The sequence below is a fragment of the Plodia interpunctella genome, chromosome 17 (assembly GCF_027563975.2).
Source record: "Plodia interpunctella isolate USDA-ARS_2022_Savannah chromosome 17, ilPloInte3.2, whole genome shotgun sequence".
Taxonomy (NCBI): domain Eukaryota; kingdom Metazoa; phylum Arthropoda; class Insecta; order Lepidoptera; family Pyralidae; genus Plodia; species Plodia interpunctella.
This window is the reverse complement of record NC_071310.1, coordinates 1,424,023-1,451,639: the sequence shown is the minus strand read 5'-3', so window position 1 is coordinate 1,451,639 and position 27,617 is coordinate 1,424,023. Positions and strand designations below refer to the sequence as shown.

Sequence of the window (27,617 nt, the reverse complement as noted above, 5' to 3'; positions counted from 1 at the left end):
CTAATGGAGTGTTTATTACGTGGTCCAGCGGTTTAGCCGTGAACATATAGATAGATAGACAGACAGACAGACTTTCGCATTTATAATATTTAAATATGGTTTGAAGAATGAGTATGTTTGTTTACTGCTTTATGTACCAATTTACTTCAATTTCGAACTCTTATAATTATAAGTAGAGAGAAGGACATAGGTAACCTTTCAATCAGAAAAAAATCAAACGTTCCCACTCCAATTCCCGAGAATTTTTCTTGCAACAAGTGAATATTTCCGGGGAAGTGGGCACGTTCCCGGGAACGTCACATCACCAGATCTAACCTCCCATGTCTTACACTTCAAAAGCTAATGCAGATTAACATAACATAACATAACATTTTACCCTCCCTCACCTGCGAAGGGTCCAATTGATAGACCCAACGAGATCATTAAGAATTTAGGATATACAGAGCGATACAATGTATCAACCGGTGATTTTTGCCACTTAGAACTTGCCTCTTGACCCCTTAATTTTAACTTACCCCTTAACTTTATTTTTCAAAATGAAAGAAATTGAAAAAGTATAAAGCTTAATATTTCTTCTAGTTTTATTTATGAATTGGCGTATGGTTTCTGATCTTGGCCCCGCCATAAATATTCTCCCATGGATGTGTACGAGCCGACTAAGGGATTAGATTTGATAGCTAATAGGCAACGACATCATTCCCAAAGAGGGTTGACATCAGACCAGTCGTAAACACCAGTCACAACTTAAATGTTTCTTCAACGTTTTTAATCTCGCTGGTGTGCTCACAAGTGGGGTATGTAGCCAAATTGGTTTAAATACCCGACCACCTGCGATGACTTAATACAATTACAATTAACTGTATGCTCACCATGTACTAGTCGTGGGCGTTATTTCAACCAACCGTTTTATTCAACTGTTTCCTATGCTCAATGATCCAACTAGTTTAATCACAACTGCAAATGTAGTTGGAATGCCCAACTGGTTTGCTCCAATGATGCCGCGCGCGGCGCGAGCGGCGAGCGCAAAACATGGCACGCCACGGAAACAACCGAACATCTACGAATCGAATACATTGAGAAGGCGACATGCCAACAATGTTTTGGTTAAGAAAGACAAAGACAAAAATCGCTGATTGACCAACAAAATGTCTAGTACCTATTTGATGTCTAAATTCAACATGAGTAAAATAATAATAAAAATGACGCGTTGTAGAACTGCAGTGTGAAAGAAAAAAACTTGTTATTGTTCTCAAAAGAGACTAATTATTGTTCTCAACTGTTTTGCCTACGTGCGATGCGTTGAGCCAAAAATGCTACTAATCAAATGAAAAAACAAAGCCACGTTGATATATCAAACCAGTTGGCGGCCAACTGGTTTAGTAACTAGTTGCCCGTTGAACAAAAACAGTTGAGTTCCGTTGGCTCGAAAAGCGTCAACGACCCATCACCATATACGAATGCATGAGATCATAGCCACGAATGCTACGGTAACACGGCGATGATGAGAAATAATTATCATCTGAAAATTGTTAGATAGAAAAAATAATAGGACGTACGTAGCACACGCGAACTATCGACAGACTGCTCCACGAACACCCATTACAGCAGGGACACGTGTATCGATTACCGTCGAAAAGTGTTGGGTCTTCCCCGATAAGAATTCTTCTTCTTTTCGAGCGTATTAATTGCTAAAACTGGTGTCAGATCACACTCAAATCGCCTAAAAGCAATTGACATGGCTTTTACGACTACCAACCGCGTCTGATGGCAAGCAATCGCAAATGAATTTAAACTAACAACCTGTGTGCAGATTTCCTCACGACGTTTTCATACATGAGTCAGATCGGTATACAAACTCATGTGGCACAAGTAAGATTCGAACCCAGGACCTTTCGGTAACAGACGGACGGTCTTAACCACTTGACCACCACCGAAGCCTTAGAGAAAGTAACCGCTTCATAGGAATTAAGAGCGCAATTGAGAACGCTCCAACACAAAGCTAGCACGGTGGAAATCAGAAATTCCCTTTGAAAGTCATGGAGAGATCTGGCTATAAATAAGTAAGTACGGTTGGGCTTGGGATCCGAATGTCATTACATACCATCCCTCTTTGATTAAAGAAAGCCAGGAGCTACTTTTGTATATGAGGTGGCTTCCTATGCAATTCATGGGTGTAATATTCAACTATGGTTTCATTCACACCGCAAGATAAAATAAATATATGTAGGAATCAAAGTTATATTGATATTTAGTAAAGAACTGCTTTATTGAAGTTTAGTTTTATTTTATAATGAGCTAAGTTTTCCGATCAGGAGGTTTTCGAAACTAAATATTGTTGTGTGCACATCGACTGTAATATAAAATGTTATGTGAGCAAAATATCCACAATTTCAAATGGGCTACGACATCCTAGGTCTTACAGACAGACAGAAGGAACTTTTGATGAAGCGTTGCGCCAACAAGAGTTCACGGGAAATCGAGACCATGAGCGAAGCCTGGCGTACACAATCGGCAGTCTAGCTTCCTAAAGTATAGTTGAGCTGACTCAAATAAGCAGCAACGCAGATTCCTCACGTATAAAGGGCCAAACAAGAAAGCTTACGGAAAATAGGCCCCCTAGGGAAATATGAAGTAATGGGGTATGACATTTACTTTTTCTTATTTGTACTCTCCTGGTGACACTAATTAATCTAACGTTCATTAACTTCATTTTTATAACAAAACAACAAGAAGCCGGCAACACTCCGATATTCGGCTCGCAACTCGTGACGTCATACGTGTCGTCGACACGCGACACGCTAACACAACTTGGCTAATAGTTTCCGATAAACAGCTCCCGTTACACTAACTTTGGCACCTGCGCCATGTCGAGTAACAAATTACTAACTAATTTTATCAAAGTATAATTTCGAACCTCTGGTTGAAATTTTCTTGGTAATCAATGAGGCATGCTGGTTGAAAAGTGAAGAAGAATCGTTAAGAGCAGCTTGAATGAACCACTTTGATGTTAACATGCACAGAAAAACGCAAAGTAAGTACGCCATTTTGTCTAAACGTCAGAGCAATTCACCCTTAATGAGTCAGCTGCATTTTTTCCCATGCATAATGTAAAAGTCAATCAAAGGTTAAGCTTTAAACTGAACATTATAGACTGGCTTGAAACTTGTCACTATTTCTGAATCCCAAACCCATAAATAAGACAGCTAAAAGTAGCTTTCGATTTTGGCGACTATTTCCACTGTTTACTTTGTAAGGGACAACTGAAGTTCTTCCTTGACTGGTTTATTATAGTTCAACAAATCATCATCTGAAAAACAACTTCAAAAGTCAACTTTTTCGCGAAGTATTCAACACAAAAGTAAAACATTTACCTATTTCTGTCAAGACTAACCCTATTCTAAACTCATATACTTTCCTCACTCCATAATCTCCATATCATTAAGCCAGCCGGCAACCAGATGCTGACAATGTGTCGTAAACTACACTGCTGACGTCACGCGCTTACAAATGAGACAGGTAGCGTTACAAGGAATTTAATTGCATGTCGTCGTAGGGTTGCCGCAGTTGTATTTGGTAAGTTATGTTTTAACAGTATGTTGTATTGAAGAGTGGTTACCCGCATTCACCCCTACATAAACCAGCCTGTTATCGAAAAGTCACAGGTTGGAATCTTACCCTTACCACATGAGTTTGTAAATCAATATGATTCATGTAAGTACTATTAATAGACTATAAATAGCTATCGGTGAAGGAAAATATCATGTGCAAACCTGCACACTGGTAGACTGGCATGTTCTAGCATCTACGGCCGCTTTCCGCATCCTCAGTTATCAGAAACCACTAATTCTTGAGGCATCCAGCCATAAGGCAATGCCCCACCACTTATTGTTACGGGAAGTAAATATAAAGAACTGAATAAATATTACTGTTATAATGTAACAAAGACAGAAAATTACAAATAATAGGTGAGAATCGTCATTGTATGTATATGAGCCGATATGTGATCTCTATTAAAAGGTAAGTGAGAATAACTCATACAATTCAAATTTAAATATATCTGGAAACGACCCTGCAATGTTGCCCTTGTAGAAATTGACGTTTAGTTTAGGCTATTGTAAACACCACTTTTCTTAAACTAATAAATGAATATATTAGGACAAATCACACAGATTGAGCTAGCCCCAAAGTAAGTTCGAGACTGTGTTATGGGATACTAACTCAACGATACTATATTTTACTATAAACATCCAAGACCCGGGCCAATCAGAAAAAGATTATTTTCCATCATGACCCGACCAGGGATCGAACCCGGGACCTCTCGGTTTAGAGGCAAGCACTTTACCACTTCGCCACCAAGGTCGTTAAACGCAGTCAAAAGGCACATAGATCGAACAATGGAAGGTTTTTAGAGGAAAGATTTTTGGGTATATAATGAGTATATGAGTATATGAGCCAAGGTGTATAAAATGAGTGTCCAGTGGTCAGAACCTATATGAATTTGCTTTCATTTCACAAAATGTGTCAGCCTTCATAAACCTCTTCTTCTTTTCGTGTCGACGATATAACTAACAAATTATTAATTGAGAGTGGATTGCACCAGTCAACCATTGCAACAGTCAGTTCAACTTGCGCGCCGCTGCCGCCGTCTTTTAGATAAAATTGTGTCCTTTGCTTTTTCTGCGCAGGTTAAAGTTAATATCAACGTCTCAACGCACCCTTAGACCAGTAAGTAGCAACAGCTATTAATAAACAAACACGTGTACCTCTAATAATGGTGAATACGCAATGAATTTGGCAAAGTTGTATGTGCTATTGATTGTATATGCATGCTTAGAACTCTGTAGTTGATTACGCGTTAAATTCGCTGAAGATCCACGATACGGACAGAATTATTGGAGCCGTATGTTTGTCAAGACAGCAATTAGTTCCCAGTAAACACGTTAACGATATACTATCAAACTGTAATCTGTTAGAGATAGTTTAATTTTGAATGTCGGTTTTTGTGGAATTGTAATTGTGTTTTAATTATTTGATAGATAACGCAATTGCAAACTACTCCATTAACAATTCAGTAGAAAATTGTTTTGGGTGTGACATTTCATAAAATGGCTGGATATCCCAGTCATTGTTGTATACGACTAGGTGAGTTATTTTATCAGCACTCGATCACAAATTATAATATGCGTTTTGTATACTTTTTGACCATGTACTTTCTTATACTATTTAAACAATATGTGAGAAATGGTAAGCCCTAATGTAATGAGTTTCTTTCGGCATTTCTTCTCAGCAGTGGTCATTCGGAAATATCAGTGGTTTGTAGCTTTTTGAGAAATTATTATTTAGTATAAAATTTGTCGTGAATAAGTGCCTGTGAGGGTCTAATTTCTGAATAATTAAGATTCTGAATAATTAATAAAATTCGAATCTTGGGTTTTAAAAACAATTTTAAAATACTTAACCTTTAACTTGAGACTCGTCCAAAATCAAACTAACTCAATCAATTAAACAATTTAAAAATCAAAGAAAGAAATATTGGAAGTACCCAAGGGCCGGATATTAATTATTTAAAGGAAAATGAAGGCTGTTGTCGGTCTGTTTCTTTGATGTCGGAAACGTCAGATATTTAAACCGGAGGAAATTGAAGCGCCTTAGGATCGCCAATCTGGTAATGGATTACCGTCGCATTTGGGTATAGCATTATGATCTATATCTCTCATTTGGATAAAACTTCTTTTACAGAGTGTACAATCATTCGAAAATTTCTTTTGAGTGGTCTCTCTCCAGAGAATACGGACAGAACGCTGTTTTTCATTTCTGTCAATTCGTCTGTTTGTAATTTAACGTGATGTGATGCTTTATTTTTTAATCATTTAACTAAAGTACAGATATAATAAAACAAAAACTCAAAATTAACATTATAGGACATAAAGAAGATCACGAACTTCCAACGGGAGCGAAGCCTATGGGTGCACCTATTAAAAATATTATTTACTAGCTGTGCCCCGGAGCTTCGATCCCGTGGGAATTTAAGGATAAAAAGTACCCTATGTATTATTCCAGCTTATATTCTAACCGTGTACCAAATTTCATAGCAATCCGTTCAGTAGATTTTGCGTAAAAGATAACCATACAAGCTCACAAACTTTCGCATTTATATTATTAGAATGGAAGTATGATATAATTTAAAGATTTTTTTCACTATAAGTCACTACTTTTTATTTTAATGGTTTAGCTTTTTTTTTTGATGCCTTTTATTACGAACAAATTCAGTAACAATAGTCTACTCTATAGCTCCGCGCATCATGCTGACACAGACAATTTTATTTCTATTGTTAATAACGACTACCCTATTAGAGACGTTGTAGTTATCGCTTAGTAAAGACGACAGGTGGTGGTGAAGATATATAATAGGGACTTTACTAAAACATATATATACTATACTAGTTCATACAAAAATAAGAAATAATGACATAAAATTATTTAGTACTAAAATCAGAGTAGAACGATATCAAAATTAAATAGCAACATTTTCATTAAATTCTGTTTCCGTAGTAGTGTGTCGAATTCAATAATTAAAATATAATTTTACATAGTTATTTAAAACGTAATTATTTATACGATTAGTAAACGCCATATATTGATACAAATGTTGATATTAATCAACAAATAGTAATGTTAATATAAAGCATTTTCATCATAAAGTTACAATTCCGCTAAAACGGTAACCATTATTTCTGTGTGAACCAGTTTTTCGCTACTCAACTCAAACAAGCTCCTACAATCAAAACCGTGAACGCAAACCGTGAACGTTAAAGTTACCGTTTCGATTAATAGTCCTGTTGATACTGGCAGGTTAACTCGTAATTAGGCCATTGTAGGAAATTCAACCCTATTGACATTTCACCCCCGGACCGATTGTAATTCACACCTAGTTGGGAAATTTTGAGGTTATAAGGGCCACACTCGCGAAAGTTTTTACACAGATCATTGCCTGAATGCGTTTGACAGCTCCTTGGTCGATTTATTATAGGAGTCATTATTTATAGGTACGTACATGTACCTAGTGTTGGTCGATCTTGATTTTGTGTGGTTTTTGTGATGAAAATATAGTTAAGTTGCTGTTTGGAGATTTTTGAGGACCTTCGTGACGTATTGTCACCACGCTCGTCCGACATCTCGAGGACATGGATTCGGCTCACTTGTGGTTTGGTTATGTATATATTATTATTATATTGTGTTTTTAAATTTCACTCAAAATTAATTTGGATGAGTTTTATTGGATACGCGAGCTTGTGGCCAAACGTAACCAATTGAAAAGAAAAAAGAAATTGAGAGTCTGAAGATAGAAATTTGCGAACTATACGACATGTGTTTAGTATAACTGCTTTTTGCAGTAGGGTGAAAGTTAATGGATGTATATCTAATATATTGAGACTTGTGTGTAAGGATGTGGGTATGACACCAGTGGACGAAATTATTGTAGGGATGGTTTTAACGATTTCTGCACGCCATTGTGTTTTAATTTCTATTGCTAAAACATTATTATTTATTATTAGCATAATGTGCGAACTAATGATGCACCCCGGATCATACAGATCTATCAATTCAAAGTTTACTGCACGGAGATGGTTTTTTTATCAAGCGTTGAGTCAAAGAAGACCTTTCTGGCGACAAAAAGTTCTCGTGGCAAAAATTATGTATATTTTTGTAAAAAAAAAGCTTGATTTGTTTTTCACTCTCAGTCCTATTTGGAATACAAAGTCTGGTAAAATAAAAATATAGTCTAAACAAAAACCTCCAACTGAAAAGTCTAGTTGATTAATTTTGTTCAAGACAAATAAAGAAAATGTAAACTCAATTTACTGGGACTAAAACAATTTGCTGTGTAAACAAGAGAACTAAGTAATTTATAGTTCGTTTACTGTTTTTTTTTCTTATTATTATTTAGTAAAGGTAGCTTCTTCTATCATTATTCTTCATTAACTTACAAAGTTAAAATAAAGTTTTTGTAAGATAAATTCGATAGTTGTCTAAATCGAAAATGCTACGTGTATTTACTACTTCATTCGGGTGAAATAAAAATTACTACAAATAAATAAATTACTTTAATTTAGTTGTTATATTACATTCCCGCTTTCATTCTAAGGTGTGACCTCCTGAAGCCCAAGGACTGCTTCTGATACTGGACATTATGAAGATTCATCTGTGATTTAACAGCCTGGCCGCCTGTCTAGTGTCACCGAATATTATTATCTATCAGCCATCAACAGTGAAGGATATAAAGGTCTAATTTTAGGGCAGAACCACACTCTGAAAAGCTACTCCAATTAGTGTAATGTTTTATTATGTTATGTCATGTAATAATTCAAAAAGTATATGATATTCCCACTAACACCCTGGCGTGCCATCGAACCCGGCAAAATTAAAGACGTCTTGAAACAACTCGCAAATGAGTTCAAGTTAAGCCGTATGTATTCATTAGCACTTCAGAAGTTTGTGATCACATATTCATTCAGCAGTACTCTTTGTCCCCTGGGCTTCGACACACAGCCACATTCAAGGAACGACGTGTTCTATCATTTGTTTCAGAATTGCACCAATTTCAGTAGCACCAGTTGTATTAGCACCATTTGTACACTATAAAACGCACGGACGACTAAAAATATTAGCGTTGTTGTATTACCATGAAGTCAAATAGATATTGTTTTCCAAATGTCAAAAACAAAAAATATAGGGCTTGTATGACAGTCACTTTTGTGCTCACAAGTGATGTCACAAGTGTTTTAGTTAAAACGCGTTTTAATTATACTTTAATGAAAACAATAAAATAATAAAGGTTAAGAAAGAATAAGCAGATCAATTAAATTGATGTGATTATCGTTATGTGAATGCATTCATTTAGGTACATTTTATTTTATTCACATGCAACTACCCTGTTCGAATACGTAAAAGCTGTATAAACTCAAAAAGCCTGTGGCTCAAAATGTTCCCAGTTCGCAAACACAACTTTTTTTCGTACATTTTGTGCAAATAAACATATTGATTGTTTGTGTTCGAACTAACAGATGGGTTAGTGCCGGACTATTTGCAATGAAAATGTTAAAATATTTTGGTGCAAACCATCTCTGGCTATGGCTGAAATAACTAGTTACATTTCAACATATTAATACCAACAACGATACATATTCATATTATCGACTTGTTAATACTCATTTAATTCTTTTCTATTAGATCTAACAGAAATTCTTCGATTTTGTTATTATATTTCTTCTAATAACACCGTCCTGATTTTTTTTACATTACTGCATATTTTCATTTCTAGGTTTTATTTAATCAATTCAAATAATTTCAATTACTAATCGGGGCTATCCATAATTTTCCATCGGTGCTATTTAAACAGGTGCTTTTAAACACTCTGAACGGAATTCACCTCGAAAATTAGTTTCGACATGTCTAAGGCTGTTTGCAGACTGAACGATACATTTTGATATAGAATTACTTTGACGTAACAAAATTACAAGGTAAACAAGAGACCGGAATATTTTCAGCGGAAACACGAAGCACAATGGAGCACAAATTTTCACAACGGGGTGTAAATTTAGCTAACAATTAATTATTTTATTTTGGTAAATTTCAGAATATATATTTCCAAACATATAGAATGTGCCAACGGCTTCTCCTCACGCCTATTTTGGAAAAGTCTACCTATACTAATAAACTATTATTTTTTCTCATTATTACACCTTATCACTATTAATTAATCTTACGGTGAGTTGCACCATCAAATTCGAAGTTGATTTTAACCGGCACGCCGCTGATGTTTAGACAAAATGGCGTACTTTGCCTTACACATAAGTACGCACTTTAAAGTTGACGTCAAAATTGACGGTGCTAGTGATCCTCAATTTCATCAATGCCCATACAGCTAAACGTGACCTTTAAGTTTTGAAACTCTCAACTCTTTTTACACGGATAGAGAGAAAATTTTAATTACATAATATATATAAAAAACAATGATCTGATGTGGAACTCCAAGAGACCAGCTTTATTTTAGCTTAAATGGATGTGATTCATAATTATTATCGTTTCAACATTACGTCGAAGTATCAACTTAAAAAAAATACGAAATAGAAAAATATAAAGTTTATTTTGTACTCACTTTAACAATGTTATCATACTAGATTTTGCGTGAAAGAGTAACAAACATACACACATACGTACATCCTCGAATAAACTTTGTTAACTTATTTGTAAACTGCATTGATTTATTCACGAGTAGGATTCGAACCTGGGACCTTTCGATCATAAGCCCCACCACCGCATCATTCGCTTGCATCAACTAATTAAAACAATCCTTTACAAAAAACAGAATCCCGTAGTTGGGAACAAACGTTAGTTAACACCGAAAACATAAGTTTCAGTTTGAAAACAAAACAGTGCAGCTGCAAAGTTGGTAAAACAGATTTAGGCCAACTACCTACCTACATTTTCAGCTCTCGCCTCTGTATTTGATGTAGTTGTTTTTACCTAAGACAGCGGTGGGTTTTGTGACCAAAAAATGTTATGTTGAGCTCCTTTGTTGAGAAACTCTCTTCATAGCATCCCAAAGACTACTTGGGTACATCAAAACAAGGAACTTTAATTCTACGACATCTCGTGATTCAGTTTTTTTTTTCATATAAAAAAATACAATCTAATTTGCGATTCTACATATCTTAACTCTATGTAATAGCCAAGCAACACGAGACAGTACAGTGGCGTTATGTAGCGAAATCGAAAATAGAGTTAACGTTTTACAGAAATGACATTTAGAACTAAAAAAAGGAAATTTTTGTATTGTATTTATTACGTTTAGACAAAAGTCATAGAACAAAAGATGTTGGTCTCTATGTACCTTATGCGCCATTGGAAGGTTATGCGTTAGATACCAGTAACCCTATATATAATAAGTATGTACATAACATATACATACAATAATTTATATAAGGGTAAAGATGACCATAACATTTTCACTATCTTTCTATATATCTGTTTACTGACAGCCTAAGATCATATAGGCTAATCATTAAACCTAACACATAGCCCAATATCATCAAACCTAACCACCAACCTTGAAAGATATACGCCCAGTTGCCACTAAAATAAATTCCTGTGTCGTCAAAGAGCACCAATTCCCTTGGGCATAAAGTGGGCATAAAACATTACGGCTACAAAAGTATTCTTAGACGGAGACGCGCTGAATATCACGGAGTAGCGCAAAATCACATTTGTGTATAAAATATTCATCTGTAGACTGATATCCATAATCCTGTCTATCCTACGGGGAGGAGGAGAGGCCTCTAAAGCCAAGTACGAATACTTTTAACCAGACACGATAATGTATTGGGGCACGAGAGTTTTAGTTTCTGGCACTTCATATGATATTTACGTTACGTTACGTTGTACCTAGACTGTAGAATTCATATGATATTTACGTTGTGTATTGACCTAGACTGTAGAAGAAAAAATAACATGTTAATATAAGTACTTAAATTATTTATCTAGTACATTATCAAATATCAAAATTATCTATACATACACACTTAAGCTATTTGTTAAAATTAAAAACTAAAATAATAAATTAGTTTAAATAAAAAATTCGACACTAAATAATAAAGTTCCCAGAAGGCTGGCGTCATTTCCTCTTTTTCATTGTGTATTTCCATATATAAGATGCGATGTACACTGCGTGTTTATATTGAAGTATTGTGATACCATTTACGTCGATATTTTCTTCTAAACACAACACCAAATACAATTATAAAATCTAAAAGTACATATATTCATATTTTAATTTGCCACGTTAAATTATATATATATAAGGACAAATCACACAGTTTGAGCTAGCCCCAAAGTAAGTTCGAGACTTGTGTTATGGGATACTAACTCAACGATACTATATTTTAGAACAAATATATATATATATAGATAGATAAACGTCCAAGACCCGGGCCAATCAGAAAAAGATCATTATCCATCATGACCCGACCGAGGTTCGAACCCGGGACCTTTCGGTTTAGTGGCAAGAACTTTACCACTGCGCCACCGAGGTCGTCACCGAGGTTGTGATAATACAAAAGTATAATCCTGCTAATATTATTAATGCGAACGTTTGTGAGGACTGATGTCTGTATGTATATTTGTTACTCTTTCACGCAAAATCTGCCTGGATTAACACATAACACTTTTTATCTCGAAATTCCCAAGGGAGCGAAGCCCCGGAGCGCATTTAGTCTAACATAATAAACACCCAAAACATAACCCACCTCTTAAAGCCAGTCGCGTAAAAGCATCGCAAACGGGTGCAGACAAACAGCTTATTCCATATTCATAAGTTGTCAGGCTGCCCCAGTAACGGAGTTTCACCTGTCTACTTCGAGCTTGGATATTGCTGCCTATTTTTCTGACGCTACTGCTAAAGCCTTATTTTACTCCGACCGCCACAATAAGGTTTTGTGCTAGACATTTTATTTGTGATGTCTTTAAAAAATATTGAATTTGTTGAGTTAGAATCTTAACTATTAGAACTAGAAATTAATTAAAAGAAAAAAAACTTTTTTAAGAAAAACTTTTATTTAAATGCTCCAAAAAGTAGAAAAAAAAATTTTACCTGTGTAAATAAACTAGTATCTAATTATTTGAGTAAAATACTTATAGGTATTTACGCAAACCTCGCGACAAGCTTTTATGATTCATATAAATTGTGTTTAATGAGGTTATAAGTTGTGAACTAGCTGCCCATCCCGGCTTCGGTCGAATAAAACCGTAATAAAAAGTAGCCTATGTCACTTCAGAAGGTTTCGTCCATCTCTATGCCAAATTTCATCAAAATCGGCCCAGTAGTTTTTGAGTTTATTCATTACAAACAAACAAAAAAAAAACAAAAATACAAATTATTTCTCTTTATAATATTAGTATGGATAAGTGATTCCCGACTGGTAAGAATCGTGTTTAACATGGTAGAGTGCGTTAATAAAATAATTTGACGGCTGGCACCCGCAGATTAGGCACTTTACGATCACCGTCACGCAAACAATAGCTGTAAAAATATTACCATACATTTTTCTACAAGTCTTTTTATTTGGATTTCAGTACCTACTTCGGTATCAGCGTTAAATGTTTTGATATCACTTTTCTGTATTAGTTTGATTGTTATTTTTTCTTCGCTCCCGTGGTAATTGTGAGATAAAATATAGCCTATAGCAATTTGGGAAAATTTACCTTTCTAATGATGGAAGAATTTTTGAAATCGGTTCTGTAGTTTCGAAGATTACCCACCCGCCTCAAACATACAAAGTCACAAACTCAAAAAACGCTTACCTCTTTATAATAATAGTATAGATTAATATATATATATATATATATAAAAAGAGAATTTGCTAAAAAGTACATAAAATTAAACATATTTCCAGTTATTACTTTAGGCTGTGAGCTGTTAATGTTCCCCTGTACGCACATAAAGCCTATGAAAGGCAACGCGGCGCATAAACCGACTTAAAATATGTGGTGTTATTTCCTCATCCGACTTGGATATTAATCTTTTGCGTAATTTATATTTTAGTAGCAGCGCCTGTACGACTTTTATGGATAAATCCTGAAGAAAAAGGAATACCCTTTTGCTTATCAAAAATGTTAATTGCTATCTGTTATTTCGAACAAAACAAATTAGATTATTTGAATTAAAATATTTTGAATTATACGTTTAATCTAAATAACGGGTCGAATCCATACGAAATCCTATTCTATATCCTAATCTCGGTTGAGAAAAACTCATTGAAATTTCTTCCCTCTCGGGGAAGTGAAATTTAAAAATAGAACTGAATTCGGCCTCGAATAATTTTTGGCATAATAATTAAGAGAAAAAAATACAATTTACAAAAAAGTCCTATTGTCATTGTAGTATAAATTGCCAGTGTCTTTAAAAATAATAAATAATATCGCAGCACAACACGAGGCGGCGTGTTCCATATTTGAAATTTAATAAAGTGTAATAAAGAAAAAAAAATATTTTAATGTATAGGTAGGTAAAGTTTCTTTTGGCGCGCGTTCCCAATGCAGAAGCCTGGAGTTTTCTTAACACTAAACATTAGTTTATTAATATTTTTCCTATGTCTCAATGTCATATTTATATCTATTTGATAACCATGAAGATATGAACCAGATAGGAGGCAATTTGGCGTAATTTTTATCACAATTATTTTTTTGCCAAAAGTGACTTTAAAAAAAACTACTGGTGTGCTACATCAATATATCAAAGGAAATCTACGTTATATTAGTTTTTCAGTTCGGGAGATACGTTGATACACATATATATATATATACAGAAAACACTATTATGTGTTTTAAACACATACTTTAAGCTTTTTTAATGTGTTGAGCAATGTGTGCTGAAAATGAATATTTATATGAAATATATAACACCGAAATGGCATATTTTCGTCTCCAAACCTAATATAAATATAGGACCCTATTCAGTCACATATCAAATAAACCTTGTCCATCTAAAAAAAACTTTACACATAACCTTATTTATACATTTGCGGAGAGCAATCCCACACGAAAACTACCCAATTTCCACGCAAAGGAAGATGATACGAAATATAATGAAAGACTTACTGGATACCGCCAAAAATTGTAGAAATCACAATGTAATCACGTAATATTACCTTTTAATTTATGTCACAAACACAGTTGAGCACAGCACAACACTATCTTTGCACAAGCACAAAATAAGCACAGAAACGCGGTTCGTACAGGCTCGTAGCCGCGGTCGTAGCGTCCGTAGGCGGCTACGCGCGCTCGTAGACTGCCGTAGACCCGCCCCGCCCGCGCCCGCGCCCGTCCCCGGAAAACACCAAATATTCGCCCGTTTTATTTTTTATTTTCCATTACACATATTATACAAAGATATCCCCCTGTCGCGTATGGCTGTCTGTATGAACTTGGTAAATTCGAAAACTAACGCACGGATTTTTGTCCGAGTTTTCACCAATAGTGTGTGATTCCTGTGAAAAATTTAGGAAAATCTATTTAATGTTACTCGAACGAAGATGATTTTTTGTGAAGACCTTTTTTAATTTTTGAAGATTCTTTATGTTTTTCTTTATAAAGGCATATTTGTAAATTGACGTCTTTATGAGAAAAGGCTGCGCTTTGGATATCGAGAGTAGGCTTCGTTTTAACTAAATTTTTGACGTCAACAAGTGATGTATATCATCCAAAGTTGAATTAACAATTTTGAATTTGAAGCCTGGACTGGCTGCTAGCTTTATATAATTTGAGCTCTTGTTACGCCATAACAATAAGGTATTGTGATGAAGCAATCAGTATTGCGTGGTTATCACATTTTTTGAGTTACAGATTACCATTGAGATTACAGAGCTTGCTATTGTGTGCTCTGTGTACACAATCTCAAGATTAATGTTTGGAAAAAAATATTAACGCAGCAAAATTTTAATTTTAAACTGAAATTTTCATGAAAATATTAAATAAAATTTAAGAGACGATTTAAACCTAATATTAAATTAATAAAAAAATAAAGGTACGCAACAATTTATATAACATATCCATACTAATATTATACATGTGAAAATGTGTTTGTTTATCCGTCATTCACGTCGAAATGAAGCAATGGATTGAGGTGTTTCTTGATGTGGAGATAGTAGGAAGCTGGAGAGTGTCATAGGCTACGTTTTGCCGCGAGCGGAGCCGCGGACACCAGCTTGTAAGTACATATTTTATATTATATTATATTATTGAGCTCAATGGCACACTGGTTCGCTGGCATTGGCCAGGACTTGGGTTCGATTCCCGCCCGAATTCCGAATTTATTGAAATAAATTTATTATTCTTGTATATAATAAAAAAGTCTCTCTGTCGCTTCTGTTTGTATGAACGTGATAAAAACAAAAACTACCCGACGGATTTTGTACGGTTTTTAGCAATAGATACAATGATTCGTGAGAAAGGTTTATGTATATAAGTTACTATTATGGTTTCACCCGAGCAAAGCCAGGACCAGCCACTAGTGGTGGGTCCTGGTCCTGGTCCTTTGTATATAAGACAAAGCATATAAACAAATAAAAACACATACACATATTTAATGTGCGTAACTACTTGAGACAATTCCCTTAATTGCGTTAAAACAGACCTATCTTAATGGCTTACAAGTTACGATTAACCGTTAGTTAGCGATCTCGACGGAAAGTTAAACCGTTTTAGTTAAATTGCACATTTAACTGGTGTTTGAGAAGCTTTGTGCCTGCCCTGTAGGTGTGGTTTGCAACGGGTGTAGAAATGACCATAGTTTTTAATGAGTTCCTTTGGTATTTTTTTCTGGTTATGTTTCATTTGAAACTCCAGTTTAACCGAATATAAATCTACTAATATACATTGTTACTGGTATCAAACGCAAAACCTCCTAAAGAGTATTTGGGTACATCAAAACAAGCATCTTTTATTCTACGAATTTTCGTGACTCGTTCTTTTCTTATCATTTCATGAAAAAATCATATAAAAAAATACAATCTAATTTGCGATTCTACACATCTTAACTCTATGTAATAGCCAAGCAACACGAGACAATACAGTGGCACTATGTAGCGGAATCGAACATAGAAATAAAGTTTTATAGAAACGACATTAAAACCAAAAAAAAGGTAAATTTTTGTATTTATTACGTATAGACGTCGTAGTCGTAGAACAAAAGATGTTAATCTCTATGTACCTTATGAGCCTTTGGAAGGTTATGCGTTAGATACCTGTAACCCTGTATAGTACTAATGCTGTAATAGTTTCTTCTTTTTCTTACATGTTAACAATCTTACGGTACTTTGTTGAAGTGACAATTCGACTGGGTAAACAATAAATTGTATGAAGGTATTTAAATAATCAAACATGATATTGAAATGTCACTTTAATTGATCAGTTTTATTAATTACGAGATTTACTATTTTAAAGTTCAGTATCGTTAAAGTTTCCGGTGAAAGAAAACATCGTGAGGAAACCTGCACACTGGTTGATTGGTTGGTTAACTTGTGTGTGAAATGGAGAAGGCAATGGCAAACCACTCCATTAAAAATGCCAAGAAAGTTGATGTGTGTATTTCATTCCACGTAATGACCCTCAGCGATGAGGAATACGACTATGAAGAGAATTGTTAAAGTAGATAAGAAATGCTTTTCAAAATCCGTGACGTCACAGTACATTACTGTCATACAAGCTCCATGTAAAATTTTGTTTTTGACATTAGAAAAGTATTTGATTTGACTAGTTGGAGAATAGACAATTTTGTTGAAAAGAAATCAAACATTATTTCATTTCTTTTAGACTGTGCTATTGCTGGTGTCAAATTTTATTCAAGTCGCCTAAAGGCATCTGACATTACCTTTATATCAATCTATCGACAGTAGTCGCATATACATCATATATCTATATTATCAATCATGTATAATCTTGTTGTAATCCTGAGCAAAAAAAATTAAATAAACAGCGAACGACCACATTTTCTTTTACCTATCAAAACTAAGTGTTAAACGGAGTGGTTCACGCCCGGACTAAAACGTTAATGCCCCGTCGTAAACTCATCGCTAAAAACAAGATGTTTCCAGTGACGCAAGACACTGAACTACTAGAGTAACGAAAACAGATATCAAAAAGGAAAATATTTGATATTACATATTAACCTACATCCAGCCACTTATGGCTAAGCAAACAGCGTTTTGGCCGCTACTTACTCTTTGTTCTTCAAATTCATGCCTTATTGTAATGGTAACAGAAGCCACTATGTGTTTGCTAAGCTTTGGATAAACTTGTTGAATTAAGACGATTAAAGCTAAGCCACTGTACAAATTACTGCAAATTGTTTAATTATTTTAATTAGTTACTTCTGTACTGCTTAGAAAATTATTTTAATTATTAAATAATAACAATAATAATGTAGAATGTTGACTCAACGATTATTGTCCCGATAGTCGTGAGTCGCCAATTACATAGGGAACAAAATGTATGGACATGCCACTCCCGCCTGGCCGCGGCAGACGGGGCAAACCCAAGAAATGCTGGCTTGATGTCGTCATGGATTATATGCGTGCCAATCTGGTCTGACAACTAGGGATGCCGACGACCGCGCGAAGTGGAGACGAAAAAGTTAGAAAGTAGACTGTGAGCTCAGACGCTCACCGGCTGAGGAAGAAACCAGGAAAACGCTTAGATGAGGTAGAGAGTCGTGAGTACAAACAGACTTATAGCGAAGTGTCTCGACCATCATCTAGAGAGTCTCTCGCTTGGATTTTGTGTGAGATCCAGAAGGCGATACTCTTGGAAACGGCCCGCATTGTGAGGAGTTTCCTCTCGATGGAGCCTCGACCTTCAGTGACTTGGGTTCTAACCCCACTACTTATATCCATAAGTGCCTTTTATGTATTTGTAAATCCTTTTTAAATTTCAAAATGTAAAAAAGAGAATTATTTTCGTTTCCGATATTTACTGATTTTTGCCAAAGATACACATGATCCACAACTTTTGTACTATCTTGCATTCGAGTTTAATTTAATTTCCAAGAATTTCAAAAAGCATCAGCTCACTCATTTTATTTTAAAAGCAATATATCAGTAAAAGAGGCCGCACCGATTCCAGGAATGGCCTGGCATACATCATACAATTTCGTGTTGTTATCATTCAATAAAATATTTATTTTGTCACCTCCGTCCATTTTGCCGAATAAAAAAAATGTTACGACAGAGATTTTATTAAAATCCTTTCAGACAAAAAAAAACTTGCAACAATCGCAAGCACTTCCGTATAAAGTTCGTAATGTACGTTAATTTCTGTCGGCATCTGTTTGAGTTCGCCGATTATGTGTACTATGAAATACTATTTTGTTGAGTTACGGTGGAGCCTTCAATTTACACAAGTATCTGTTTGGTAACTAAGGATTGAATGCTCAGGAATCAGGTTATATTCCACCTGTGTACCAAATTTCATAACAGTCTGTTTAGTAGAAGTTTGCGTAAAAGAGTAACAAAAATACACACACATATCCCCAAAATTTTTCGCATTTACGATATTAGTAGAATATTCCTCATGGCTGAGGGTCTTGGTCATTATTACACACATGAAACACACACAACAACTTTCTTGACACTATTAATGGAGTGGTTTGCCATTGCCTTCTCCATTTCACTCACAAATTAATAATCAAGTGTGCGTGCATGTTTCCTCACGAAATTCACCGAAATCAAGTGGCGGTTGATGAAACTATTATACTTGAGTCAGATTAGTATACAAACTCATGTGGCACGAATAGGATTCGAACCTGGGACCTTTCGATCCACACGCCCTGACTGTAGTAGTCAGTCACAGAGCTATATTAAAAAATGCTTCTATTAGTCCCATAAAGACTACCATATTGTTTTTCTTTAACATCTCTTATGTACATAGTGCGCTTACAGTTTTATTATATGTATGTATAGATGTAAAAATGTATAGATGTATAGATGTATGTATAGATTACCAACAGCATTGAACCCCAGTGATTCAAGTTCAAGTATTCATAGGTACTATGTATTGTTTTGAGACTAACGATTTAGCTCTAACTACTAATCAAAGTGCACAACAGCTGTATCTAGTTGTTAGCTACAGAGCAACAATTAACACTAGCGTAATTTTGTACGCGACAGAAGATCAGCCCTCTCGCTCGCCCTCGTAGTTCTTACGGTTCAACCACCCTTGGCCTGTGGTCCAAGGCATAGGAAATATGAAATCTTAACACGACGTAGTGTTAAAATCGAGATAACTAAAAAATATTTAGTTTAGTACATTAAAATCAAGATAACAAAAAATTATGGTTAGTTAAGTCATGTTCCTCATGGCCATTTGGTGGAATGTAACATAAACACAATTTTCTGGATAATATTGATGAAGTGGTTTGCCATTGTGTGTGCCCATTGTGGCCTCAATTTTAGTCCTAGCTGATAAATCAGGAACTATATATATTACAGATTTCTTCGCGATATTTTCCGATAATATATAGGTATTTAATTTCGTTTAAAAAGCTACTAACATAGTCAAGAACACTATGGATTTGGTCTTAAATAAAGAATTATTTATTAATTAAATAACTGACATAAATCATCATTGAATTGTTAATAAGGGTATATGTAGTTGGTGGAAATCAATGATAAAGGAAACTAAACAAAGCGACCTAGCGTATCAAAATGAGATACAAATTTTCCATACAATTTTCCGGCAAAATAGGCGTTTTAAATTCGGGGACACGACGAGGGACACGAAGATATATTAACACTATGTATTTTTCTAGTGTATTTCTTATACGCGCGTCTCTTCCTTGTATAAGCAAAATGAAAGAGATGGCATTTATAGTTTCCTCCAGCCTAGGCTCTCAACGCTTCTGCTCCCACGTATCACTTGCGGCACACCCAGAGATACCCAAGTACGCATGCGCGTAGCCCGTCGGCCCAGCTAGCAAAAACCGACTTCAGTATTTCTATACATTTCTCACCATTTAATTACCTAGAAATGTTATATTTAATATATTTCAACCTAAATTATGTCTTAACTATAATAAGAAGCTATAACCGGTAAATAAGGAAAATATAATCTTATAAAAACTGCGATCTGAGCGTTAAAGCCCCGCCCTATAGCTCAAAAACCCGGGTCTTCAGTTGTGGAAAATTCAGCCAGCTGTGGACTTAGTGTAGGTTGCACCAGTCAACTTTGACGTTAACTTTGACACGCGCTCCGTAGTCTTTTAGATAAAATTTGCGTTTTTGCGGACTTTGCGTTTTTGTTTTGTTTTTAGAATAAATAATTTTAAAATCAATCTAGTGATTATCATAACTTGCTAATCATAATTAGTATATCATAACTAGTATTATAAATACTAAAATACTTTGTTTATTTATATTAGAGTCTTAACTCTTCACGGATTATACTAATTTTCTTGATTTTTTCCCACGGGAGCGAAGCCCCGGGGCGCAGCTAGTAAATTGTATGTTGATATTCATTTTGTTCAGATTCCACGAAGATGCGAGAGTGAGACACGGAACGATTTCAAAATTATAATTACCACACGAACACTTTTAACATGTCTTATTGTAGTAAAAGAAAATAAAATTATATGGCACATTGCAAAATATATTATATTTGACGAATTTCTATTAAACATAGACAACAAAATATCCCTTGCTCTGAATTTATGTTAAATAATATTATGATAAACAAATACACGTAAACGAATTAAAACAAACATAGTTTTAGATAATTTTAATTAGTTACTCTGTTAGTTTAGACATAGATTACACGTTACAAATGTATAATATATATTTTTTAATATATATGTTATCATAATGATTATTCCCATGATGATGTGATTAGCAAAAAACATGTAATTAAACATTATTTTTAAGATAAATTGTATATAGTGTTATATGTGATTCATAATAAATTTAGTAAGTACTTCGAGTGCCTGCTGATTCCATGCAAAATTCATAATGCAAGTGACACATAGAATGAAAAAACTTTCAAATTTTAACAAAGACAAGAATGAATTTTACTTTCTTACTTTAAAATAATTAATCTGTAAAGGGATAATGTAAATTTTATGAATGATCGATTTTGGAAATGATTCCTTCCTCAAGAAAATTGACGGATTGTACTCGTATGTAATACCCGCGCAGCCGCAGCGGTACAGCCACCGAACACCGTCCTGCTCCAATGTGAATGGGCCCTAAACACTTGTAAATTAACGGTCTTTGTGTGCATTCCCAATTAAGGCGAAGGTCCACATTGCTGACTTATTAACCTGACCCAACTTTCTTAATGAGCACCAATTACAATCAGGCAATTTGTCAAAGTACCCTCAATTTGTTTTGGGGAAATTTCCAGCCGTAACACAATGGGAAGTTTTGTTTTTGAAAAGAATGACCAAGATTGAGTCGCACTTGTCGCCGGGTGCTCCGCTGTGTTTGAAATTAATTAGAAATGTGTCGAAATATTTTTCGATGGTTCAGTACAAAATTTATCTTATTACTTTGTTTAACTCTTATTCGGATTATTATTTTTTTATAAATTTTATTTATTAAATGGATTATGTAATTAAAAAATCGGTGGGAAAAGGAAGGGAGGCTATTGCCCAATGCGGTTGGGTTCGGGGCTGTGATGCTACAAAGCCTGACGTCAAGGTAAAAAAACAACCTAACATTTTGAAGTTTTGTCTGGGAATTTACCACCCACCTTTCTGACGTAAACCCTACTTGGGAATGCAATGTTTTCCTAGATTTTGTATCGTTTTGTGTGATATCACGGTGGTGCTATTCTAGAGCGCAACCACGCGTCAAAAAATATTCTCTAGTACTAAAAATGTGCGTACGTCTCAGCAAAATACGGAACCCTAAGATGTTGAAATCTCGTTTCGCTCGGTCGAATTTATGCAGAATAGTTCCTTTTCAATTTGGTCGGTGCGGACCTTTAAAAATTCAGCGCGACCCGCAGGTCGACCGGCCCTGCAGTCCTCTGCGAGAATAAATTAGATATTTTGCTTACTATCCCTGCTAAGATATTTATAAACTTAACTAGCCGCCCCTTGGAATACTTGGATTTGCTTAAGCAAAGATTTTCAGCAGCTCGATTTGCACAAACTAAATCTATTCACTAACCACAACAAAGCCAACTCTAACCATATTTGACAAAGAGGTTAATTCTTCTTTCACATGTGTTATTGCTAACACTGGTGTCAGATTTGAGTCAAGTCACCTAAAGGCCTACCGACATCTACTGGCAAGTAATCGCACACACTACACACTGAGGGGTCCGCATGCCTGTCTACCTGCTTGGTAATATTAAAAATATATAGCAACACCATATAAAAAGTTTTTATTGTGAAACAGCTTAAGAAATCGCACACCAATAGCAAGTACTCTTATAACAGACGTCGATGAAACCAAAGGATTATTGAATCTGTTACCGACATAGAATCCACAATAACAAACCGAACAGAAGTGCATTTATATTATTTTGTACACATCATTTTGTCCCTGTCAGCCAAAAGCCGCGTAGAAGTCTATCACACGCTCACACACATTGAATTTTCGTATAATCACATCATGAAAACACACACATAGGGCGTGTGGTTAAACTTTAACACTTGAAACATTGTCCATTCAACCAAGTCCAACAGTGACCATTATTAAACTTTTTATATAAGTACATTTGTGACGCGCAAACGGAATATGACGCTTTAACGTAAAGTCTGTTTAAAATTAAATGTAACATATTCTTGCTATTTTTATCTCTTAGTCTGTAATGTGTTTATGTACCGTATATTAAGAAGGAGCAGGTCTGCCTGGCACAGGCATTTTTGCCTAATAGGCAGCCCTCACACTTATGTTGTTAAAACACATTTGGCTAATGAAATAAAGCTTTTTTATTTATTTTTTTTTTTATATTTATAACACCTTTATATAAATCATCCGAGCGTATTTCGATTCAACTTTCTATGGATATAACGAAATCAGGAATAACAAAAAAGGCCCAAGTAGCATTTTCTTTAAAAAAAAAAGTCATTTCTATTGTAGTTTTATTCCAAACACTGTGATTCCCACAGCCTACTTTTTATTTCTACCATAAAAAAATCCAATCACTAAAAAACTATGCTATAACTATATTCCCGCTGTTTATTTAACGGCACGTAAAATCCGCGAAACGGATCCACTGTGATACAAAACAGGATTTATTTTCGATACACCGAATGTCATGTTTTTGTGGGGTTATCCCTTTTGACCCTTTGAAAATGACACCTTATTTATTCAATCTGAACTGAGCGCATTCTCAAATGTTTCGCAGCCATATAGCGCAGGATCCCAGAGGCCACTCTCTAACTTTGTCTTCTCTACTTCTCACGGCCTTTGGCATCTCTAAATATCACATAATTTACGCGCTTTTTCCTTGGTGACATCAGCAGGCCTACCATCAACTTTTACAGAACGATTCCAATGCAACTCAGTTCAATTTAGGCACCTAAAATGAATCGCATTCATACAAAAAATTAAGTCGATGGTACGAATTTGCAATGCAGTTCGGTTTAGGTCGTAAAGTGGATCGCGTTAAGAGATGATGGTAAGCCCCCTGAAGACAAGTTTTTAATTTGTTTTTAAAACAAGTTTTTAAAACCCCCGACTTTCAATATTGATTTCGCTACAACTTTTGAACGGCGGAATCGATTTTTATAAAACATATCTAAGAACCAACGCATAGAAATTGGCTATCAAATAAAAAAAACCGCATCCAGATAGGTTCCCGTGGATGTGCTACGGTGCCACGTACACAGACAGACACACTTACCTGTCAAACATATAACCCTCTTTTTGCGTCGGGTGTTAAAAATAGAAGTCAACAGAGTTGAATCAAGAGATGTTTCGCTTGACGTTGAACAGAGAAGAGTTTGCAAAGCTGACGACTAACGTCCAGTAAAGGAGAGGCACTGCAAGAAGAACGAGGGACAATGGACCAGTTTGAGGGGTCAAACAGGAATAAGCCTATTTGTGCGGCGGTCATTTATTATTGAGAATAAAATGTGTTATTTGTATATCTAGTCAGTTGCAAGTTGATTATTTGAATCTATTTTTGTATTTCATAAATATGAAACAGCAAAGCAATTAGTTTTCACATGATTGGTTGTTCTGATAAATAACTGCTGGGAAAATTTTATGAAAATTAAATTTTTTATCTATATCGATATTTTATTCTGTTGAAGCGGTGGTGGTGCAATGGTTAAGACGCTTATGAATCGAAAGGTCCCATGTTCGAATCCTACTCGTGCCACATGAATTTGTATACTAAGCTGTGTAGTAGTTTTTATCAACCACCACTTACTTCCAGTGAAGGAAAACATCGTGAGGAAACCTGCACGCACACTGGTTGATTATTAATTTGTGAGTGAAATGGAGAAGGCAATTGCAAACCACCCCATCAATAGTGCCAAGAAACTTGTTGTGTGTGTTTCATTCACCACGACTCTCAGCTATGTCAGGAATACTAATAAGAAGAATACGAATCGATATCAATACTGTAATTTTAAAAAGTTTGAATGAATTAATGAACGATTTAAAAAGGGTAATATTTTATTTATCAAAATCAAAATCAAATCAAAATCAAATCATTTATTCAAAAATTAGGCCTTCACAGGCACTTTTATTCTAAATTAAATGATGTTTACCAAAGCTACAAACTACTAGCATTTCGGAACGACCACTGCTGAGAAGAAATGCCGAAAGAAACTCATTCAAACAGTGTTGGTCCCTATTATGCCAGAAGGGCTTACCAATTTTTAAATATAAATTAAGGGCTCAACAATTTATTCATTTATGTACACATACCATTGTAAATATAAAACTTACAAGTAAGAAACTAAATATAAAATTACTACTTCATTACTAACCTTTTTATTATTCGCTTTTAATGTACGAAACCATAATAAAGGCGTACGGGAGGCGAATCAGCGAGAGCTTGCCCGAAACGGAATGAGAAAAGTCCGCGAAAAAGACGCATTACTGGAGTGAATAAGAAGATAAAAACATATTTATTGTTCTGATAAACAGGGAAAGGGACGACCTCGGTGGCGCAGTGGTAAGGTTCTAGCCACTGAACCGAGAGGTCCCGGGTTCGATCCCCGGTCGGGTCATGATGGAAAATGATCTTTTTCTGATTGGCCCGGGTCTTGGATGTTTATCTATATATGTATTTGTTATAAAATATAGTATCGTTGAGTTAGTATCCCATAACACAAGTCTCGAACTTACTTTGGGGCTAGCTCAATCTGTGTGATTTGTCCTAATATATTTATTTATTTATTATTTATTTCGATCGAACTTTCTCTCAAGTTAAAAACGTTTTAAATATTTTAATAGCGCAAGCGCGGGCGAAGCCGCGGGCATAAGCTAGTTTTAAATAAATGAGCCCCGAACAGAAAATGTTTGGGAGCCCTTATTTAAGGGTGCATCAACGTAATTAGTCAAGGGCGGTCATAGAATACAGAGATTTGGGAGAGGCCTACTCTTGGACAAAATGATTATTAATTAGCTAAGGGAAATGACCAGCCACCTCGCAAACTAAAAAGCTAATATAGATAACAACAATCTATATACATAAAACTCTTGCGTTACTGAGTAACTCGCTGACTGACTGACAGACAACACACTACTGAGCGTAGAAAGGTTCCTAAGACAGTGTAAGAAGAGATTTCCTGAAATTCCCACGGGAAACGGATTTTTACTCACATACGAAGTTGTGGGCAAAAGCTAGTGTTCTATATACGAATTTTGTTTAATTTTCTATTCTAAATTACTGGCAAATAATGATGTCTAGACTCTAAATTAAAAACAAATTAATATTTCCATCAAAACTCCATTTATATTCACTATAGGTAATATGAAAAGTTTGTTAACAAAATGTTCTTTACATGAAATATAACCCGGATAATTAACGAAGTCATCCGACATCTTGGTCCGGGTCTGTGGCTGATCCGGACGTACGTCTGTCCCCAGTAGATGTCGACCACGATTAGATGTTAGCTCGAACTTTTGCGAGTATTTAATCGTATCCACAACGTCAAATTCATAATGGAAAACTAATAGTTCCTTTTATGTGGGATAAAGGCGCTGTTTATTTTGCATTATAAATATCGATGGCGATTACATACTCCCAAAAAAATGTTTTTATATCCTCTTTTGTTGATTGTGTCTATAATTTATCTATAATATTTTCCCTTTTATTCATAAAAAAAAGTTAAAGAAGCTTTAAGCTATAATATGTAAATATCTCACTTTGCAATATTTGACATTGACACACAACGATAAAACACACTTTAGCTTAAAGTGCGCTTTAACTTTTTTATGAATAAGATTCTCTTTTATCTTTATGCTACGTGTTGTACAATAATAAGAAGTCTTAAAAAAGTATTTTTTGCAAAAACTTTGTAATTTATAGATTACAAAGTTCTATATTAAAATTAATACTTCATTTCTCTCAAAGAGTGCTCAAAGTTTTCTAATATTTGGCGCTGAGTAACCACTTCAATCTTGTAATTCATACCTAAAACAAATCGGGCACTTATCAAAATTTTATAATAGAATTCTGAGAGAGAAAAATAAACAATTCAGAAAAATAAATATCGAGCCAATAAAAAATAAAACACCTACGTCGGTTTACAATGGGGTACATGTTAAACGATTTTTAACGAAAATCAGTGAAAACTTGCTCCTTAAAGTACAAAGTCGTTTGGAGTGTTGCGCAATAAATTTCAGACTTAACAGAAAACGGGTCACGTCATGACTTCAATACAACTAGAAATCGCAGAGCGAACTTAATATAATTGAAAATTGACTTTGTGGTGTTGTAAGTAAGTACTACGACTTTTCTTCAAATTTGTTATTTCATAAACCAGTTTTATCTGGTTTGTACTCTTTACAAGATTTGACATTTTACAATAGAAAGTGAAAGGTTAAGTGGGACTTGTCCACTCAAATTTCTATAACAAAAAATCCAAACTTGCAAATTCAAAT

General features: G+C 35.0%; 1 protein-coding gene across 2 annotated transcripts in view; it reads right to left on the bottom strand.

Moving 5' to 3' along the window:
- side-VII (sidestep VII) overlaps nt 1-27,617 on the bottom strand; it is a 296,254-nt gene that overhangs the window by 240,700 nt on the left and 27,937 nt on the right. The window contains exon 1 of one of the 2 annotated variants that reach the window (XM_053757665.2): nt 14,706-14,835. The exons of the other annotated variant lie outside the window; for it this stretch is intronic. The gene's annotated coding sequence lies outside the window, so the exon portion shown is untranslated. Of the gene's footprint in view, nt 1-14,705; nt 14,836-27,617 lie in introns of those variants that run through there. 2 annotated transcript variants of the gene reach the window in all.